Source organism: Carcharodon carcharias, chromosome 15 (assembly GCF_017639515.1).
Source record: "Carcharodon carcharias isolate sCarCar2 chromosome 15, sCarCar2.pri, whole genome shotgun sequence".
Classification (NCBI taxonomy): Eukaryota; Metazoa; Chordata; class Chondrichthyes; order Lamniformes; family Lamnidae; genus Carcharodon; species Carcharodon carcharias.
Window position 1 is genome coordinate 27108974 of NC_054481.1, and position 18054 is coordinate 27127027.

General features: G+C 43.4%; 2 protein-coding genes across 2 annotated transcripts in view; both read right to left on the reverse strand.

The window, feature by feature from the left end:
* Window positions 1-18054, reverse strand: part of cyth3a (cytohesin 3a) — a 121201-nt gene that overhangs the window by 99063 nt on the left and 4084 nt on the right. The window lies entirely within an intron of this gene.
* LOC121288667 (small integral membrane protein 10-like protein 2A) overlaps window positions 1-18054 on the reverse strand; it is a 99607-nt gene that overhangs the window by 70662 nt on the left and 10891 nt on the right. The window lies entirely within an intron of this gene.

Here is an 18054-nt window from a genome sequence, read left to right on the forward strand (position 1 = left end):
TACTATATTTTTGTTACTGAATCCAGTTATACAACCATGATGCTACCATACTCTACTCTTGTTCCTATGTTATTCTTGACATTACTGATCGCCAGTATAAAAGCACACTATTCCTTATTGAGTCAACCAGATGAAGAGCAAAAACTTTACAGTTGGAAGGGTCGGCAAATGGTCTTTGGCGATCCCTCTGCATCCAGGAGATCCACAGGGATTAATTCAGGATATGATCATCTAATTGATAATGAACTGGACCAGAAACCCAGAAGTTAAGTGTTCAAATCTCACCATGGACAATTTATGCGCTCACTCCAGGAAAAATATGTAATGGAAATCCCAGCAGTGTCCTTCTGGAAAAGGAATCTGTCACACCTACTCATTCTGGCTTACACATGATTCCAGTCCCACACTAGAGAAAAAATAAACTATGCATACTTCAAAAGGGAATTGGATAAATACTTGAAGGCAAAAAAAATTGCTGGGAAAGAGTAGGAGTCATGGGATTAAGAACTAACTGGATTTCTCTTTGAAAGAGCTGGCACAAATTTGATGGGCAGAATGGTCTCCTTCTGGGCTGAATAGTTCAGTCATATGATTCTATGTATGTTTGACTTTTAATGTAATCAGGACAATTGTGGATGGCATTGGCCACATCCCAAGGTCAAATATATTACATTAAAAAATCACGCTGGGATTTTCTGCTCCCGATCACGGCAGGTGTCATGGCAGGCGCAAGAGCAAAATCTTGTGAGAACGTCCAAAACCGGTTTTATGATGGCGTAAAACGAGGAAGCGATTGTCTGCTTTGGCCATCAATGGCGAGCTGCGTTTCCCACCGCCAAACGTCGCAAACGTCGTTAGCATAAACCAGCATCTCAATGTGACATCTGCTCATTGCAATCTCTCCACGCTGGATTAACAGCCCGCATCAGCATGCAATTAGAATGATGTGTTTCACAACATGATTTAAACAATGAGTATCTAGCGACCTGCACTTCGCTCCTGACCCCGAGGTGAGTTTGCATGCCTTGCATTGCACAGCGCTCATGGGGTTCAGTGCCAGGCTTCGCAGGCTGCACTGCATCAGTTTCAGGGGGATCTCAGGTACCACAGCAGGGTTAAGGTGGGGGTAGCTTTTACTCTGCTGCAGGGCAAGGGCTCCACTGGGAAAGGGGCCAGACAGGACTGAGGGAAGGGAAAGGGCTGCAGGGCAAGGGCTCCATTGGGAAAGCAGCTGGACAGGACTGAGGGAAGGGAAGGGGCTGCAGGGCAAGGGCTCCATTGGGGAAGGGGCCAGACAGTACTGAGGGAAGGGAAGGGGCTGCAGGGCAAGGGCTCCACTGGGGAAGGAGCTGGACAGGACTGACGGAAGGGAAGGGGCTGCAGGAAAAGGGCTCCATTGGGGACAACAAGTGGGGAAGGTTGCACTGAGACACTTGACTGGGGCAGGGTGGGGGTGGGGTGGTGGTGGTGGTGGTGGTGCTGGGGGCTCTAAAGGGCCACCCAACTGAATTGATAGTTCCAAAATGAGGACAGAGGCACAGCTGAGACAGGTTAGCAACTGTTCAATTGACATGTGGGGAGTGAGTAAAGTGAAGCAATAATGCCCATTCATGCAAAACTGATCCCTCAGGCAATGATTGTTCCCTTAGTTTAATCCCTTGTTTGCAGCCTTCAAATTCATCAGAGTATTATGGAACTGCAGAACTATTGGGCAACTGGACAGGCTTGAGAACCCCCTTGGAAATGGGGCCTTCACCACTCAAAGGAGCAACTTCCAGACCCCCTAAATTAATCTCATGAATTCACTGAACATTAACCTTCTTGTCCAAACAGCGCTTGTCTTGGAGAGCAAGTAATAATGATCCCAGTGTCTGGGCTGAAAACAGAACAGTGATGGAGTGCAGCTCCTGCAGCAGTGCAGGACTGATGTCTTGCATCAAGGTTTCCACAGTGGCTGCCAACCTGCCAGTGTTGGCCTTGGTGTGTTGGCCTTCCTTGGGGTTGGGGCAATTTCAACTCTGGATGTGGCACAAACTGTGTGGTAGGGGATCAGCTGCCATTATTCACCATGTCCAACTTACTTCAATGTGAAAGGGAATTGAGTAGGTTGTGTAACAGGTGGGGTGTAAAATGGATGGATCTATAATGTGATAAGATTTCTAAAAGGCAGATAATCAGCCTATCCCTGTTTTGCGTCCCTGCCAAAGATTAATTTCACCCTGACTGCTGCACCAACATCAGCTAAAACATTTCAAATCACTGATCAAACTTGATATTTATGGTTTGCTGCCATCCTACGTGGTGAAATTATCCAATGAACCCAACAGTCTTATTAATAGAGCACAAACCAGATGAAGCAAGCCACCATTTTGAAATATGCAGGTAAAAATATTCTCACTTTTAAATTCAATCTATGCTAAAATAAAGAAATAGAAGTGCCATGCATGCTCTGAAATTAGGGATGGACCTCAATCACTGTTATTCATTAAATGGGTACCGCCAGTTTTTAAGTTAGTGGAATTTAAAGATAAGGCAATAAAATACCTATGTGAAAAAATACATGTTTTAGGGACAGAGGGTAAATCTGCATTTTCACCAGCATTCTTCAAAAAAAAGCATATACTTTAAATTCAAAATGAAATGAAAGACTTAAGCTTGCATTTATATAGCACCTTTCACAACCATAGGATGTCCCAAAGTGCTTTACAGCCAATAAAATACTTTAAAAGTGTAGACACTGTCATAATGTAGGAAACACAGCAGCCAGTTTGTTCACAGCAAACTCCCACAAACAACAATGGGATAATGACAAGATAATCTGTGTTTTTGTGATGTTGATTAATAGATAAATATTGGTTAGAACACCAGGGAGAACTCTCCTGCTTTTCTTTGTAATAGTGACTATGGGGTAGTTCACATCTGCGTGAGAGGATAGACGGGGACTGGCTTTAACGTCTTGTCAGAAAGACAATACCCCTGACAGCGCAACACTCCCTCAGTACTTCACCAGGACCGTCAGCCTGGATTACATGCTTGAGCTTTCTAAAGTAAAGGTTTTGTTGCAATGCTTATCTTTGGCTTTTTCTAGCAATTTAATGCAATTTCTCTTTGCTATTGGCACCACTGGTTGTTCACAACTGAACTCAGTACAGAGTTGGATTAGTCTAATTCTTCACAGCTGTGATTCCAAAATAACAATCTCAGGAATGTTTCAAAGAAATCAGGTCTGTAAGAATAGATTTTACAAAGGGACTATTGTAATTAAAAAGGCAAGAAAATCAGCATTATTGTCACAGGGAGGATCAGAATGTCTAGACTGTAATGAGTTTATTTATGCAGTGCTATTCCTTTGGGACAAGTAATTTATAACACTTGGTCGCTTAAACAAATAATCTTTTTCCTCAATTGGAAATCTAACTGATCGCTTAATGACTCTGTGATTTTTTCCAGGGAATAGTTGAGCTGTACAAACCAGCAAGGTCCCAAGTTCAATCCGCAGTTCAATCTTCCATCTGACTCACTTCAGTTTGAACAGTAATTGGTGTAGTGCAGCGTGCCTCAATACCACAGGCTCTGAATGGCTTAAAAAAGCAGGACTCCCAATCTTGATTGTAATCTGCATTCCCCTGATGGGGACCCATGTGTGGATGTTGGGATCAGTCCAGAATTAGCCTCAGGTGTGATGCCCTCCAGAGTCGAAAAGCATGCTGAATCATCACCGATGCAGCTTATATGTAAAGGATAGCTATTCGGGATAAAAGAGTTGAACTGGGATATGACCATAAGACCATAAGACATAGGAGCAGAAATTAGGTCAATCGGCCCATCGAGTCTGCTCCGCCATTCAATCATGGCTGATAAGTTTCTCAACCCTATTCTCCCGCCTTCTCCCCATAACCTTTGATCCGCTTACCAATCAAGAACCTATCTATCTTGGTCTTAAATACACTCAATGACCTGGCCTCCACAGCCTTCTGTGGTAATGAATTCCATAGATTCACCACTTTCTGCCTAAAGAAGTTTCTCCTTATCTCTGTTCTAAAAGGTCTTCCCTTTACTCTGAGGCTGTGCCCTCGGTTACTAGTCTCTCCTACTAATGGAAACATCTTCCCCATGTCCACTCTATCCAGGCCTTTCCGTATTCTGTTAGTTTCAATCAGATCCCCTCTCATCCTTCTAAACTCCATCGAGTTTAGACCCAGAGTCCTCAAACGTTTCTCATATGTTAAGCCTTTCATTCCTGGGATCATTCTTGTGAACCTTCTCTGGACCCTCTCCAGGGCCAGAACAGCCTTCCTGAGATACGGGGCCCAAAATTGCTCACAATATTCTAAATGTGGTCTGACCAGAACCTTATAAAGCCTCAGCAGCACATTCCTGCTTTAATATTCTAGTCCTCTCAAAATAAATGCCAACATTGCATTTGCCTTCCTAACTACTGACTCAACTTGCAACTTAAGAGAATCCTGGACTAGGACTCCCAAGTCCCTTTGCACTCCAGATTTCTGAATTCTCTCCCCATTTAGAAAATAGTCCATGCCCCTATTCTTCCTACCAAAGTGCATGACCTTACACTTCCCCACGTTGTATTCCATCTGCCACTTCTTTGCCCATTCTCCTAACCTGTCCAAATCCTTCTGCAGCCTCCCCGCCTCCTCAATACTACCTGTCCCTCCAAAGATGATACCTTTGTATCATCTGCAAACTTAGCCAGGATGCCCTCAGTTCCTTCATCTAGATCATTAATGTATAAAGTGAAAAGTTGTGGTCCCAACACTGACCCCTGCGGAACTCCACTAGTCACCGGCCGCCATCCCTTATCCCCACTCTCTGCCACCTGCCAGACAGCCAATCTTCTATCCATGCTAATACCTTGCCTCTAACGCCATGGGCTCTTATCTTACTGAGCAGCCTCCTGTGCAGCACCTTGTCAAAGGCCTTCTGGAAGTCCAAGTAGATAACATCCATTGGCTCTCCTGAGCCCTGAAGCGCTGGGAGAGGGAGGGGATGAATTGATGAGCTGGAGAAAAACACTTAAGAAAATGTAATCATAATGAGAAGCTTACAGATGAAAATACAATGAAAGTCAGCAAGACGCAAGGTGCAAAATAAAAATATTGATCCTCTAAATGTGTTAAACATTGTAGCGAGTGAATACCTGGGAATTATATATATTTTAACAACAGCTTGCATCTAAACAGCACTAAAACATCCCCAGTCACTGCACAGGAGCATAATCAAACAAAATTAGAAAATGAGCCACAAAAGGAAATATTGATGCTTGGTCAAAGAGGAAGGTTTTAAGGAGTGCCTTAAAACAGGAGAGAGAGGTAGAAAGGCAGAGATGTTTAGGGTCGGAATTCCAGAACTTAGGCCCTAGGCAGCTGAAGGCACAGCTGCCAATGGCAGATTGATAAAAATCAGGGATAAGCAAGAGGCCGGAATTGGAGAAGCACAGAGATCATAACTATCATAATAATACTTAACTAGTTTCAACCATCATTTGAATCCTAAGATTAGATTACAGCCATGAACCCGCTGCATGCTATGCACCATTGCCAGAGCATATGGTTTCAGTTTATGTAGAGATGATGTGTTATTTTTTTTGGGGTCAGCTTTCCTGTGTTTTGTTCTCTAAAATCCATTTCTTTCCTCGTACATTTCAAAGTCTTCTATTTATAGGAAATGCTGTTTTCCCTGCAAGAACAGCAAAGGGAAAGCAGGAGCGATTTCAAGTCACTTACAGAGAACACAAAGGAACAGATACCAGCAAGTATGATCAGTCAGTGCAGTGTTTGACTTCCAACTGGGTGTGTGTTTGTGCGTGTGCATGTCATGGAGGCCTATTAATCATCAGCTCAATGTCTGTGTTCTGTGCGTGTGTGTGTGTGTGACACTGGCACGGGGGTGGCAAGATTGGCTTTATATATGCAGTTACAATACAGGCCATTCTGCCTAACTTGTATATGGTGGTGTTTATGCTCCACACAAGCTTCCTCCTACCCTTCTTCAACTTAACCAAACAACCCCACCAGTTGTGATTTAATATCCATTTTTTTTTAAAGTGCATGCATTTTTCCAGCTACCAGGTCTAAGGAACATGGAGGGTGGATATTTAAATCCAATAACAACAGCTACTTAAACTTATGTAGAGCCTTTACCATTATAAAACATCTCAAGACACTTTATAACTCTTTCGAGTACAAACCCATTTCCATCTGTTTCAGATGAAGTTACATTGTTTCATAGTTTGCCATTGCGAGATTTGAACTCTTGATCTTGGGATTACAAACCCAGTACCATAACCACTTGGCTATTCAGGCCACACTCAAGACACTTCATAGGAGCAACCACCAAACTAAAGGATTAATTAGTGGCTTGACAAGCTCACCTGAAAGCCTTGCTGAGAGTGAGGAACATCTAAAGAGAAAGTGGCAAATGAAGCACAGGGGGCTGTTTAGGAATAAGATTGTTTAAAAGTAATGCTGTTTAAGTAACATAGTTTCACATCACTGTTTTATAGGACCTTGCACTCTCGGATTATTCTGTGGGTAAATGCAGCCTGAGGTGTAGTACTGATCCAGATGGTTCAAGATTGATCCTTTGATGGTACTCAGTTTATAACCTTAGGGTAGTAGTAAGCGCCTCAGTTAAATCAGAGGAAGATCTTGCCTTTATATAGTGCTTTCCACTGCACAATATCTAGCCCTGAATCAGTGTCACTAAAACATTATCTGGTCATTTATCTCATTGCTGATTGTGGGACCTTGCTGTGGGCAAATTGGTTGCTGCATTTCCCTGCATTACAACAGTGTTTACACTTCAAAAAGTATTTTATTTTGGGTCTTCCTGAGGTTTTGAACAGTGCTATACAAATGCAAATCTTTCCTTAACATTTTGTAAAGTTTAAAAAGGCTGCTGAGCCCGCCCTACTGGGCCCACTGTGGCATGACCCTTACAAATTGCTGTCAGATCTACCAGGTCAGCATTTGTGCCCAGTTCATCGTAATGTGCTAGGAACAGGAGGAAGCCATTCAGCCCCTTGCGGCTATTCCGCTATTCAATGAGATTATGCCTGATCTGTATCTTAACTCTATCTACCCACCTTTGTTTCATAACTCTTCAATACTCCACCTAACAAAAAGCCGATAAGCCAGTTTTGAGATTTTCAATCGACCCTTATCCTTAACTGCTTTTTAGGGTCAGAGAGTTCCACACTTCCACTACCCTTTGTGTGAAAAGTGCTTCCTAACATCACCCCTGAACAACCTAGCTCTAATTTCAAGGTAATTCACTCCTGTTCTGGCTTCCCATCACTAGAAGAAATAGCTTCTCTCTTTCAACTCTTTAATCATCTTTGGATCACCGTTTAATCTTCCATACTGCAGTGAACACAGGCCTAGTCTATGTAACCTGTCCTCATAATTTGACCCCTTCAGCTCTGGTATTATTCTGGTGAATCTGGGCTGTAATCCTGATGAAAAACGTTGACAGCTGAAACGTGAATGGCTTTGGAAGTCTGGAACATTGCCACATTCCCAAACTTAGTGCCAAAATTTAATGGTGCCTTGGCAATGGAATATAAATTGATCCAAATTAGATCAAAGTTAATCAAACAACAGGGGAAATAAAAAGCTTCCCTTGCAACAAGAGATACTTTGTTTAGTCTTTGAAGAGTTTTAAAATAGTGCACCTCAACATTTTTTATACGGGCGTTATTTGTGGCACCAGAGCAACAAGAAAAGACCTGTATCGACATCCCATCCACCACATCTACAATTAATGGAGGATTGCACAGTCAAGCTTCTTCTAACTGCCTAATGTTTTATTCTCATTAACATAACCAATTTAAAGGGTTGCAGAGATTCTATTACTTTGCATGGTCCTCAACAAAACATCCATCTTAGAAATTACTGGTTGGCTCAAGTCCAGTCCAGACTGAAGGAGCGAGGGTGGTTTCTGTTTATCATCTACCCTAAAGTGAAGTGAGTTTGGGCAGTTCTCACTACAGTAACCATGTTTCTACCTCTGTAACATTGCATCCTTCTGTTCCTACCTCACCTTTGCTCTCACTGACAGCATGAGTGGGGATGGTGCTACCGAAAAGAATGCCCATGATTTAGCAATGACTGGTAATCACACGCAGAGAGGCCACATGATGGTTGCTCTGATGGACAGAAAGTTGTTAATCTGGTGTAATAGGGGGTTCACTTAGTCATTGGAGTTTAGGTTCATTTTTGATGAAGAATTGAGGAAAACTAGACTTTTACATAACCACCCAATATCTGACATGGGAGCACTGAATACTCCATTCCCGAATACCAATGTCCTTCACTTCATGGATACACAAATACGCCCCAAAACATTTTTTTTTTAAAAAACCAACTGTATCTCCTAGGTGTTAATTGTGGATTTAAACTGTTGTAGGCTGCTGGTGTTCAGCAAGTCATGGTCAGAAATGAGACTTCAATCAAGATACTGGAGTTTTTTGTATTTCTTTACCAGTAATGTATAGTGCAATATTATATCATTGGTCATTGACAAAATAAATTGCCTGGTACCCTTGAACGTTTTAACTAGAATTCAGCAGATGAAAGAAGATGTACCAAATTGGAAGAGTTGATGAAGCATCTTGCAAAGACCTGGGGCCATGGTGGCTGGAGGGCCTGTCACCAATTGTGTAACAGGTTGGAAGATATGCAACAAGCCAGCTTAGGAAGAGCAGAGGGTATCAGCCATAGCTCAGTTGGTAGCACTATCCAGAGATTTCAGCTGAGGATCCAGGCTAACATCCCCTGCATAGTACTGAGGGTGTACTGCACTGTAGTGAGCACTGTCTTTTAAATCAGACATTAAACCGAGGCCCTATCTGCCCGCCCTAGAAAAAGCAGCTATGAAGTTCCAACTCTTTATTTCTTCCTTTATGCAGGACTTGAGGGTGTTGTAGAGGTAGGGTGTATGGTGAGGCCAGGGAGGGATTTGTAAACCAGGATGAGAATTTCAAAAATCAATGAGTGGAAGCTAGAAAGCGAGGACAAGAGTGATAGCCAAGCAGGAGCAGTGGAGGTTTGGATGAGTTGGAGTTTGTAAAAGGTCAAGGTCAGGAGGCCAAAGTGCTGCCAAACTAGGAGGTAATGAAAGCTGGATATGGGTTTTTGGAGACAGCATGGATGAGGTAAGAATAGAAGGAGGCAATGTTATACAGGTAGAAATAGTCTTATTGATGGCTAGTATGTAGAGTTTGAAGCTCTGATACAAATATTATGTAATGGTTCAGCCAGAACGAATCAGGATTGGAGACCAGTGTGCAGACTCTCTCCTGGGAGTCAAATATGACAGCTTCAATCTTGTCAATGTTAAGCTGAGGAAGAGAGGAGTTCTGCAAAATATTTTCCCCAAACTCCACCTCTTCCTATTTAATGATAGGATGTGTGAATTAGAGATCCCAGTGCTGGGAGCACATATTGGGAACTGTGGTCAAGATTTGCAGCTGGGATCACAAAATCATAAATAACAAAACATTGAAGACTAAATTTTAAGTTTGGCTTTCACAAAAACAATTTACAAGTATTAAAAACGTGAAAAAAATTAATGATGACTCAATCCTCACTGGCAAATTCATCTGACAGGCCTTGAGCCACAATACCTCAATGAAATTCGTGACTGCATTATGAAAGGGTTTGCTGACACAATGTTGACTATTTGGATGTGCAGTAATTAAGCTTTGTGTTAATCGTGAGGAGAGTTAAGCAGGGAGTGGATTTCAAATCTAAACCTTTCAAGCAATCTATGAGGTTAATTTAATAGTTAAGGAATTCACATTGGAAACCTGTGAGGGAAAGAATGCATTGGATTGACAACTGTGTTGCAAGAACTTCCATTCACAGGAGAGAAATAGCCCAGTGTTAGGGTGAAGGGGGCAAAATCAAAACATCAGCATCAAAACTGGATTAATACTTGTGATCTACAAGATTTGTAAGGAAAAGCTGAGAGCTGTTTGTCATTATAGACAGCCTATTTATCACTGGCAAACACAGTCTGAAAAAGCAATCAGTCTGCAGCAGATTTTGTTTGGACTGAGCTCAATATATAAGGAACGTCAGAACAAGTAGGTCTGCCAAGCGTTTTTGTACTAGATCACCACTTGTTAAGATACTGGAGTTTCAGTGAAAAAGAATTGGTGATGAAAGAGCAAAACTCTTTTTTTGCAAGAATAACTGGATTGTACAAATGTGAAATATGTAGAGTAATTGAATCAACAATAAAAGTGAAATTTGACTGGCCTGTGACCTCTTCAGAAGACAGTATGTTGACTGTAAATAAATTTGTTCAGTAACCAAATGTTTCTAGAAACACAGTGGGTTTGTCTGGTAAGTGCAAAGGGGAGAAAGGAATAGAAGGTTATTTTGATGGGGTGAGGTGATGTACCTGATGTGGAGGCTCATGTGGAGCATAAAAACTGACCATGGATCTGTGGAGCCAAATAGCCTGTTTCTGGACTGATAGATTCGATGTAGAAATAGGCAACACAGAGAAAAACAAAGCTTAGGTGTGTGGAAAGGCTTGCACAGGATTGCCAAGAATTGACAACACTGAAATTACAATTAAAAAAACCTTGGCTCTGTTTTTCCCCCAAAATACCTTCTGACATTTGGTGAAATAATAAACAATGACTGGTTTTGCAGGGAAGCATAAAAGGAACTGGAGAACTGGCAAGCTTACTCAATTAAAATTGCATGCTTTGAATTCCTGAGTGTGTGAATTACAGTAAAATGCCAACTTACAAACTGGCGCGCTTATGAAATGTAATCATGGACATATCTGTTGACTTAAATATTTTCAAGTAAGGCAAGGCAAAGTTGGCATTTATTACCCATTGCTAATTGAAGGTAGTGGTGAGCTGCCATCTTCTTAAACTACTGCAGTTTGTGTGGTGACAGTGCTGTCAAATCGGGAGTTCCAGGATTTTGATGCATAAAGGAATAATGACATATGTCCAAGTCAGGATAGTGTGTGTCTTGGAGGTGGTGGTGTGCTCATGCACCTGCTGCTCTGCTTCTTCTAAATGGTGGAGGTCATGGGTTTGGGAAGTACTGTATAAAACTTGTTATGTAGCAGTTCAGAAACAGTACTAATGTTATGTTGCAGATTTCTTACCCAGGCATGAGACGTTGCTAGTGTTACAACTGCTCTTTTCACTGAAGGACAACATCGAACATCTAAGCTAACCACTCAGTGAAAGAAAATTATCTTGTTCGCTTCAGTTGGAAGTGAACATGTTAAAGCATGCAAATGCTGAATATCTGGAAATTGCAAGTAACCTCCTGGTTACTCAGGATTCTAGGTTAACCATTGACATGTGGTTGGTGCTACATTCAAGGATCTAATCACATTTCTACGTGGTCCTGACCTGAGAAATGTTTGTGCTGTAAACATGCCTTGCACAGTACCTTCACTGACATCTATCTTGAAAATTATGCTTGCGTAGAGTAAAACATGATAAAATTAAGTGTGTATTCTTTTGTATTGTGTCCTTTTAGTAAGAGCATTCTTGCATACCCATCAGACCCAGAGGCAGCCCAGCAGCATACATTGAAGAAGCATGTGTTTACAGGTTTTCAATTTGTGGCCACCTTCTCTCTTCTCCCCCAACTCTCATCTCCACTCTGCCTTCTTCTTTCGCACCTCTTTGCTTTTCCCTTTTTCCCCATTCTCCCCTCCCTTTGTTCTTTACACCCCCCTCTTTGCATTCCATGCCATCTTGCCCCTTCCCCCTTCCTTTTCTCACCCCATGCCCTCTTTCCCTCCCTTCTCTCGCCCCTTGCTCCTATGCCTCACCACCTTGTCCTCTTTTAATGCTTTAGGGGTTATTTTACAATGGACATCTTTTTTTGTTAGAATGAGATTGGGGTATATGGTTGATGAACAAAAAAAGCATGGAAAATACTTAACTAATCAGGAAGATGAAAATTCACAGATGCCTCAACAGTCATGATTTAGGACGACAAACGCAAACAATATTATTATATAGATTTCTGAGCAGAGAATGCCCTCTACATAACAGTTGTGTTCTTTAAAAGATGCTTATGGCATTCAATGTGAATAAAATACATAAATCAACAGGTTTCTAAACAAAATTTTTTAAATTTGTCACTCAACAAATCCATTGAGGGGTGACAATAAATGATAAAATATTTGGCAATTACAAAACATAGCAAGAAAATGAAGAAAACTATATTTGCACCCAGAGCAGTACTAAGTCAGACTGAGGATCGGCCTTCATTCAGTCCGTGGCCTGGGTTGGTGCTAGTGGATCTCAACCAAGGTGTGGATTGTCCTGGGTTTCAGTGAGGGCGGGAGGGGAGTATGGGTGGTGGAAGAGAGAAGATAAACCAAAGCCACACATCCTGATTCCTGCCTATTGATCCCTACTTCAAAGCATTTGTCTGAACATTTGGTCAATACAAGATTGGGTTTCAAAGTTGATGCCCCACTGTAGTTGCAAAGCCTTACTTTCTGGGCTCTCACATTAATGAATGGGGTCCTTGAGGACTGCTGGTACCCTAAGAACTGTACCCCCAAAGGTAAAAAAGGAGAGAATAAAAGTTTGAAGAGAAAAAAATTTTTGCTGAATTATCTGTAGCATTAAAAATCTTACATCTGCGCCCACCACCTGTTAACCATTTCCAATTTAAAATCCTATGGCCATTCTCATGGAAATAATGTCAACCATGTCAATTTGTAACTATGCCTTCCCACCAGTGCAGGAACACCAGCATCACTGGCAGAAGGGTTTATAACTGTGTCAAGTTTATATTCACAATCCCCATCATAAATATGGGCACAGGAATCTAGGATTTCACAACAATGGAATTACGTCAGCCTGTCCTCCTCTGACTAACTCCCGCCCTCTCGCAGCTATTAATTGAAGATTAAATGACGTCAATCAAAATTTATTTCAGTTTTGCCTCATTTTTCAACATTAGTAAATATTCTTCATTTCGAGAAAGTGCTTGTTTTATGCAAAGGAAAGCTGAAATGATGTTAAGACGAAATTAATGATAGTGAAGAGATAAAGCGGTAGGATTGGTGTTACATTCTTCCTCTAATTAGTGTTTTATTTCAAAGTGAAAAAGATCAAAAAAGCCAGAGAAGGGAGGAATTCTGCAAAATATTTTTTCCCCAAGCTCCTCCTCTTCCTATTTAATGATAGGATGTGTGAATTAGAGTTCCCAGTGCTAGGAGCACATATTGGGAACTGTGGTCAAGATTTGCTGCTGGGATCACAAAATCAGAAATTACAAAATATTGAAGACTAAACTTCATGTTTGGCTTTCAGGAAAACAATTTACAATTATTAAAAACATGAAAAAAAATGACGACTCAATCCTCACTGGCAAATTCATCTGACAGGTCATGTGACACCTTGAGCCACAATCCCTCACAATGAAATTTGTGACTGCATTACGAAAGGGTTTGCTGACACAATGTTGACTATTTGGATGTACAATAATTAAGCTTTGTGTTAATCGTGAGGAGAGTTAAGCAGGGAGTGGGTTTCAAATCTAAACCTTTTGAGCAATCTATGAGATTAATTTAATAGTTAAAGAGTTCAAAATGGAAACCTGTCAGGGAAAGAATGCATTGGACTGACAACTCTGTTGTGAGAACTTCCATTCTTTGTAAAAGGTCATGATCAGGAGGCCAAAGACCTACCAAACGAGGAGGTAATGAATTAGTTTCTGCTTCCATTGAAATACCAATCCCTTTACATAAAATTTGTCAATATTAATAATATGCATGTGGGTGTATATTTCTTGTGTGGTGTGGTACTTGCCCAAACAGGAAGAAGCCAGATTCAATCCTTGTGCATGCTGCCTTAAACAGGACCAAGGTGAGTTAGATGTATAATTGGCATCAATGTCAACAATTAATGGTGACAAGGATTCCTGCACTGAATCACTAATTGGTAATGACCATAGGCAAAGATTCCTTCCACATAATACACTGGCGCAATTGGTCTCTGTGGCTTAGTTGGTTAAAGTGCTTGTTTAGTAAACAGAACACCCTGGGTTCAAATCCTGGCAAAGCCTTGTTTCCATTTACAAGTTCTGGGCTGATTTGAGCAAGTCCTTTGTAATAGTACAATACACTGTCAAGAAAGAGTTACAATACACTGTCACCCAGTGCGGAAGGGGATCGGGAAGGAGGAGGACCTCCTTGTGAACCTGCTCCTGGGCCTGGCCAAGTAGGCTATTAACAGGTCCAGCGGGCGATCGACGGGGGAGTCCCGCCCGATTGTTTGTCCCTCTTCCGCGGCTACGTTCGTGGCCGGGTGTCTTTGGAAAGGGAGCACGTGGTGTCTGCTGGCACTCTCGAGGCCTTCCGTGCTTGGTGGGGTGTTTTATTGACCCCTTTAATCACCTTTTGGTTTAAAGTTTGTAAGTTTCCTGAATTAGGGGCTGTGCCTGATTTATCCCAATTTTGTTAATTTGGTTTTATTGGTTTTAACTCGAAAGAGTTACAGTACACTGTCAAGAAAGAGTTACATCTATTCAAGAAAGAGTTACAATACACTGTCACCCGGTGCAGAAGGGGGTCAGGAAGGAGGAGGACCTCCTCGTGAACTTGCTCCTGGGCCTGGCCAAGTTGGCTATTAACAGGTCCAGGCAGCGGGCGATCGACGGGGGAGTCCCGCCCGATTGTTTATCCCTCTTCCGCAGCTACGTTCGCGGCCGGGTGTCCTTGGAGAGGGAGCACGCGGTGTCTGCTGGCACACTCAAGGCCTTCCGTGCTTGGTGGGCACCGCGGGGACTGGGGTGCCTTATTGACCCCTTTTATCACAATTTGTTTCAAAGTTGTAAGTTTCCTTTAAACTTTGTTCTTGGTTCTACGCTGACCTGAATTAGGGGCTGTGCCTGATTTATCCCAATTTTGTTAATTTAGTTTAATTGTTTTGACTCAGAAAGAGTTCCAATACACTGTCAAGAAAGAGTTACACCTATTCAAGGAAGAGTTCCAATACACTGTCAGCCGGTGCGGAAGGGGGTCGGGAAGTAGGAGGACCTCCTCGTGAACCTGCTTCTGGGTCTGGCCAAGTTGGCCATTAATAGTTCCAGGCAGCGAGCGATCGACAGTGGAGTCTCGCCCGACTGTTTGTCCCTCTTCCGCGGCTACGTTTGGGGCCGGGTGTCCTTGGAGAGGGAGCACGCGGTGTCTGCGGGCACTCTCGAGGCCTTCCGTGCTTGGTGGGCACCGCGGGGACTGGGGTGTTTTATTGACCCCTTTTATCACATTTTGGTTTAAAGTTGTAAGTTTCCTTTAAACTTTGTTCTTGGTTTTACAGCTGACCTAAATTAGGGGCTGTGCCTGATTTATCCCAATTTTGTTAACTTAGTTTAATTGTTTTAACTCGAAAAGAGTTACAATATACTGTCAAGAAAGAGTTACATCTATTCAAGAAAGAGTTACAATACACTGTCACCCGGTGCGGAAGGGGGTCGGGAAGGAGGAGGACCTCCTCGTGAACCTGCTCCTGGGCGTGGCCAAGTTGGCCATTAATAGGTCCAACCAACGGGCGATCGACGGGGGAGTCCCGCCCGACTGTTTGTCCCTCTTCCGCGGCTACGTTCGCTGCCGGGTGTCCTTGGAGAGGGAGCATACGGTGTCTGCCGGCACACTCGAGGCCTTCTGTGCCCAGTGGGCACCACGGGGACTGGGGTGCTTTATTGACCCCTTTTATCACATTTTAGTTTAAAGTTGTAAGTTTCCTTTAAACTTTGTCCTTGGTTTTACAGCTGACCTGAATTAGCAGCTGTGCCTGATTTATCCCAATTTTGTTAATTTGGTTTAATTGTTTTAACTCTATAAGAGTTACAATACACTGTCAAGAAAGAGTTACATCTATTCAAGAAAGAGTTACAATACACTGTCACCCGGTGGGGAAGGGGGTCAGGAAGGAGGAGGACCTCCTCGTGAACCTGCTCCTGAGCCTGGCCAAGTTGGCCATTAACAGGTCCAGGCAGCAGGCGATCGACAGGGGAGTCCCGCCCGCCTGTTTTTCCCTCTTCTGCAACTACGTTCAGGGCTGGGTGTCCTTGGAGAGGGAGCACGCGGTGTCTGCCGGCACTCTCGAGGCTTTCCGTGCTCGGTGGGCACCACGGGGACTGGGGTGCTTTATTGACCCCTTAATCACATTTTGGTTTGAAGTTGTAAGTTTCCTTTAAACTTTGTTCTTGGTTTTACAGCTGACCTGAATTAGGGGCTGTGCCTGATTTATCCTAATTTTGTTAATTTGGTTTGATTGTTTTAACTCGAAAGAGTTACAATACACTGTCAAGAAAGAATTACATCTATTCAAGAAAGAGTTACAATACACTGTCACCCGGTGCGGAAGGGGGTCGGGAAGGAGGACCACCTCCTCGTGAACCTGCTCCTAGGCCTGGCCAAGTTGGCCATTCACAGGTCCAGGCAGCGGGCAATCGACGGGGGTGTCCCGCCCGATTGTTTGTCCCTCTTCCGCGGCTACGTTCGTGGCCGGGTGTCTTTGGAGAGGGAGCATACGGTGTCTGCCGGCACTCTCGAGGCCTTCCGTGCTCGGTGGGCACCGCGGGGACTGGGGTGTTTTATTGACCCCTTTAATCACATTTTGGTTTAAAGTTTGTAAGTTTCCTTTAAACTTTGTTTTTGGTTTTACAGCTGACCTGAATTAGGGGCTGTGCCTGATTTATCCCAATTTTGTTAATTTGGTTTTATTGGTTTTAACTCGAAAGAGTTACAGTACACTGTCAAGAAAGAGTTACATCTATTCAAGAAAGAGTTACAATACACTGTCATCCGGTGCGGAAGGGGGTCGGGAAGGAGGAGGACCTCCTCGTGAACCTGCTCCTGGGCCTGGCCAAGTTGGCTATTAACAGGTCCAGGCAGCGGGCGATCGACGGGGGAGTCCAGCCCGATTGTTTATCCCTCTTCCGCGGCTACGTTCGCGGCCGGGTGTCCTTGGAGAGGGAGCACGCGGTGTCTGCTGGCACACTCAAGGCCTTCTGTGCTTGGTGGGCACCGCAGGGACTGGGGTGCTTTATTGACCCCTTTTATCACAATTTGTTTTAAAGTTGTAAGTTTCCTTTAAACTTTGTTCTTGGTTCTACGCTGACCTGAATTAGGGGCTGTGCCTGATTTATCCCAATTTTGTTAATTTAGTTTAATTGTTTTGACTCAGAAAGAGTTCCAATACACTGTCAAGAAAGAGTTACATCTATTCAAGAAAGAGTTCCAATACATTGTCACCCGGTGCGGAAGGGGGTCGGGAAGTAGGAGGACCTCCTCGTGAACCTGCTCCTGGGCCTGGCCAAGTTGGCCATTAATAGTTCCAGGCAGCGGGCGATCGACAGGGGAGTCCCGCCCGACCGTTTGTCCCTCTTCCGCAGCTACGTTCGGGGCCGGGTGTCCTTGGAGAGGGAGCACGCGGTGTCTGCCGGCACTCTCGAGGCCTTCCGTGCTTGGTGGGCACCGCGGGGACTGGGGTGTTTTATTGACCCCTTTTATCACATTTTGGTTTAAAGTTGTAAGTTTCCTTTAAACTTTGTTCTTGGTTTTACAGCTGACCTAAATTAGGGGCTGTGCCTGATTTATCCCAATTTTGTTAACTTAGTTTAATTGTTTTAACTCGAAAAGAGTTACAATATACTGTCAAGAAAGAGTTACATCTATTCAAGAAAGAGTTACAATACATTGTCACCCAGTGCGGAAGGGGTTCGGGAAGGAGGAGGACCTCCTCGTGAACCTGCTCCTAGGCCTGGCCAAGTTGGCCATTAACAGGTCTAGGCAGCGGGCAATCGACGGGGGAGTCCCGCCCGATTGTTTGTCCCTCTTCCACGGCTACATTCGCGGCCGGGTGTCCTTGGAGAGGGAGCACGCGGTGTCTGCCGGCACTCTCGAGGCCTTCCGTGCTCGGTGGGCACCGCGGGGCCTGGGGTGTTTTATTGACCCCTTTAATCACATTTTGGTTTAAAGTTTGTAAGTTTCCTTTAAGCTTTTTTCTTAGTTTTACAGCTG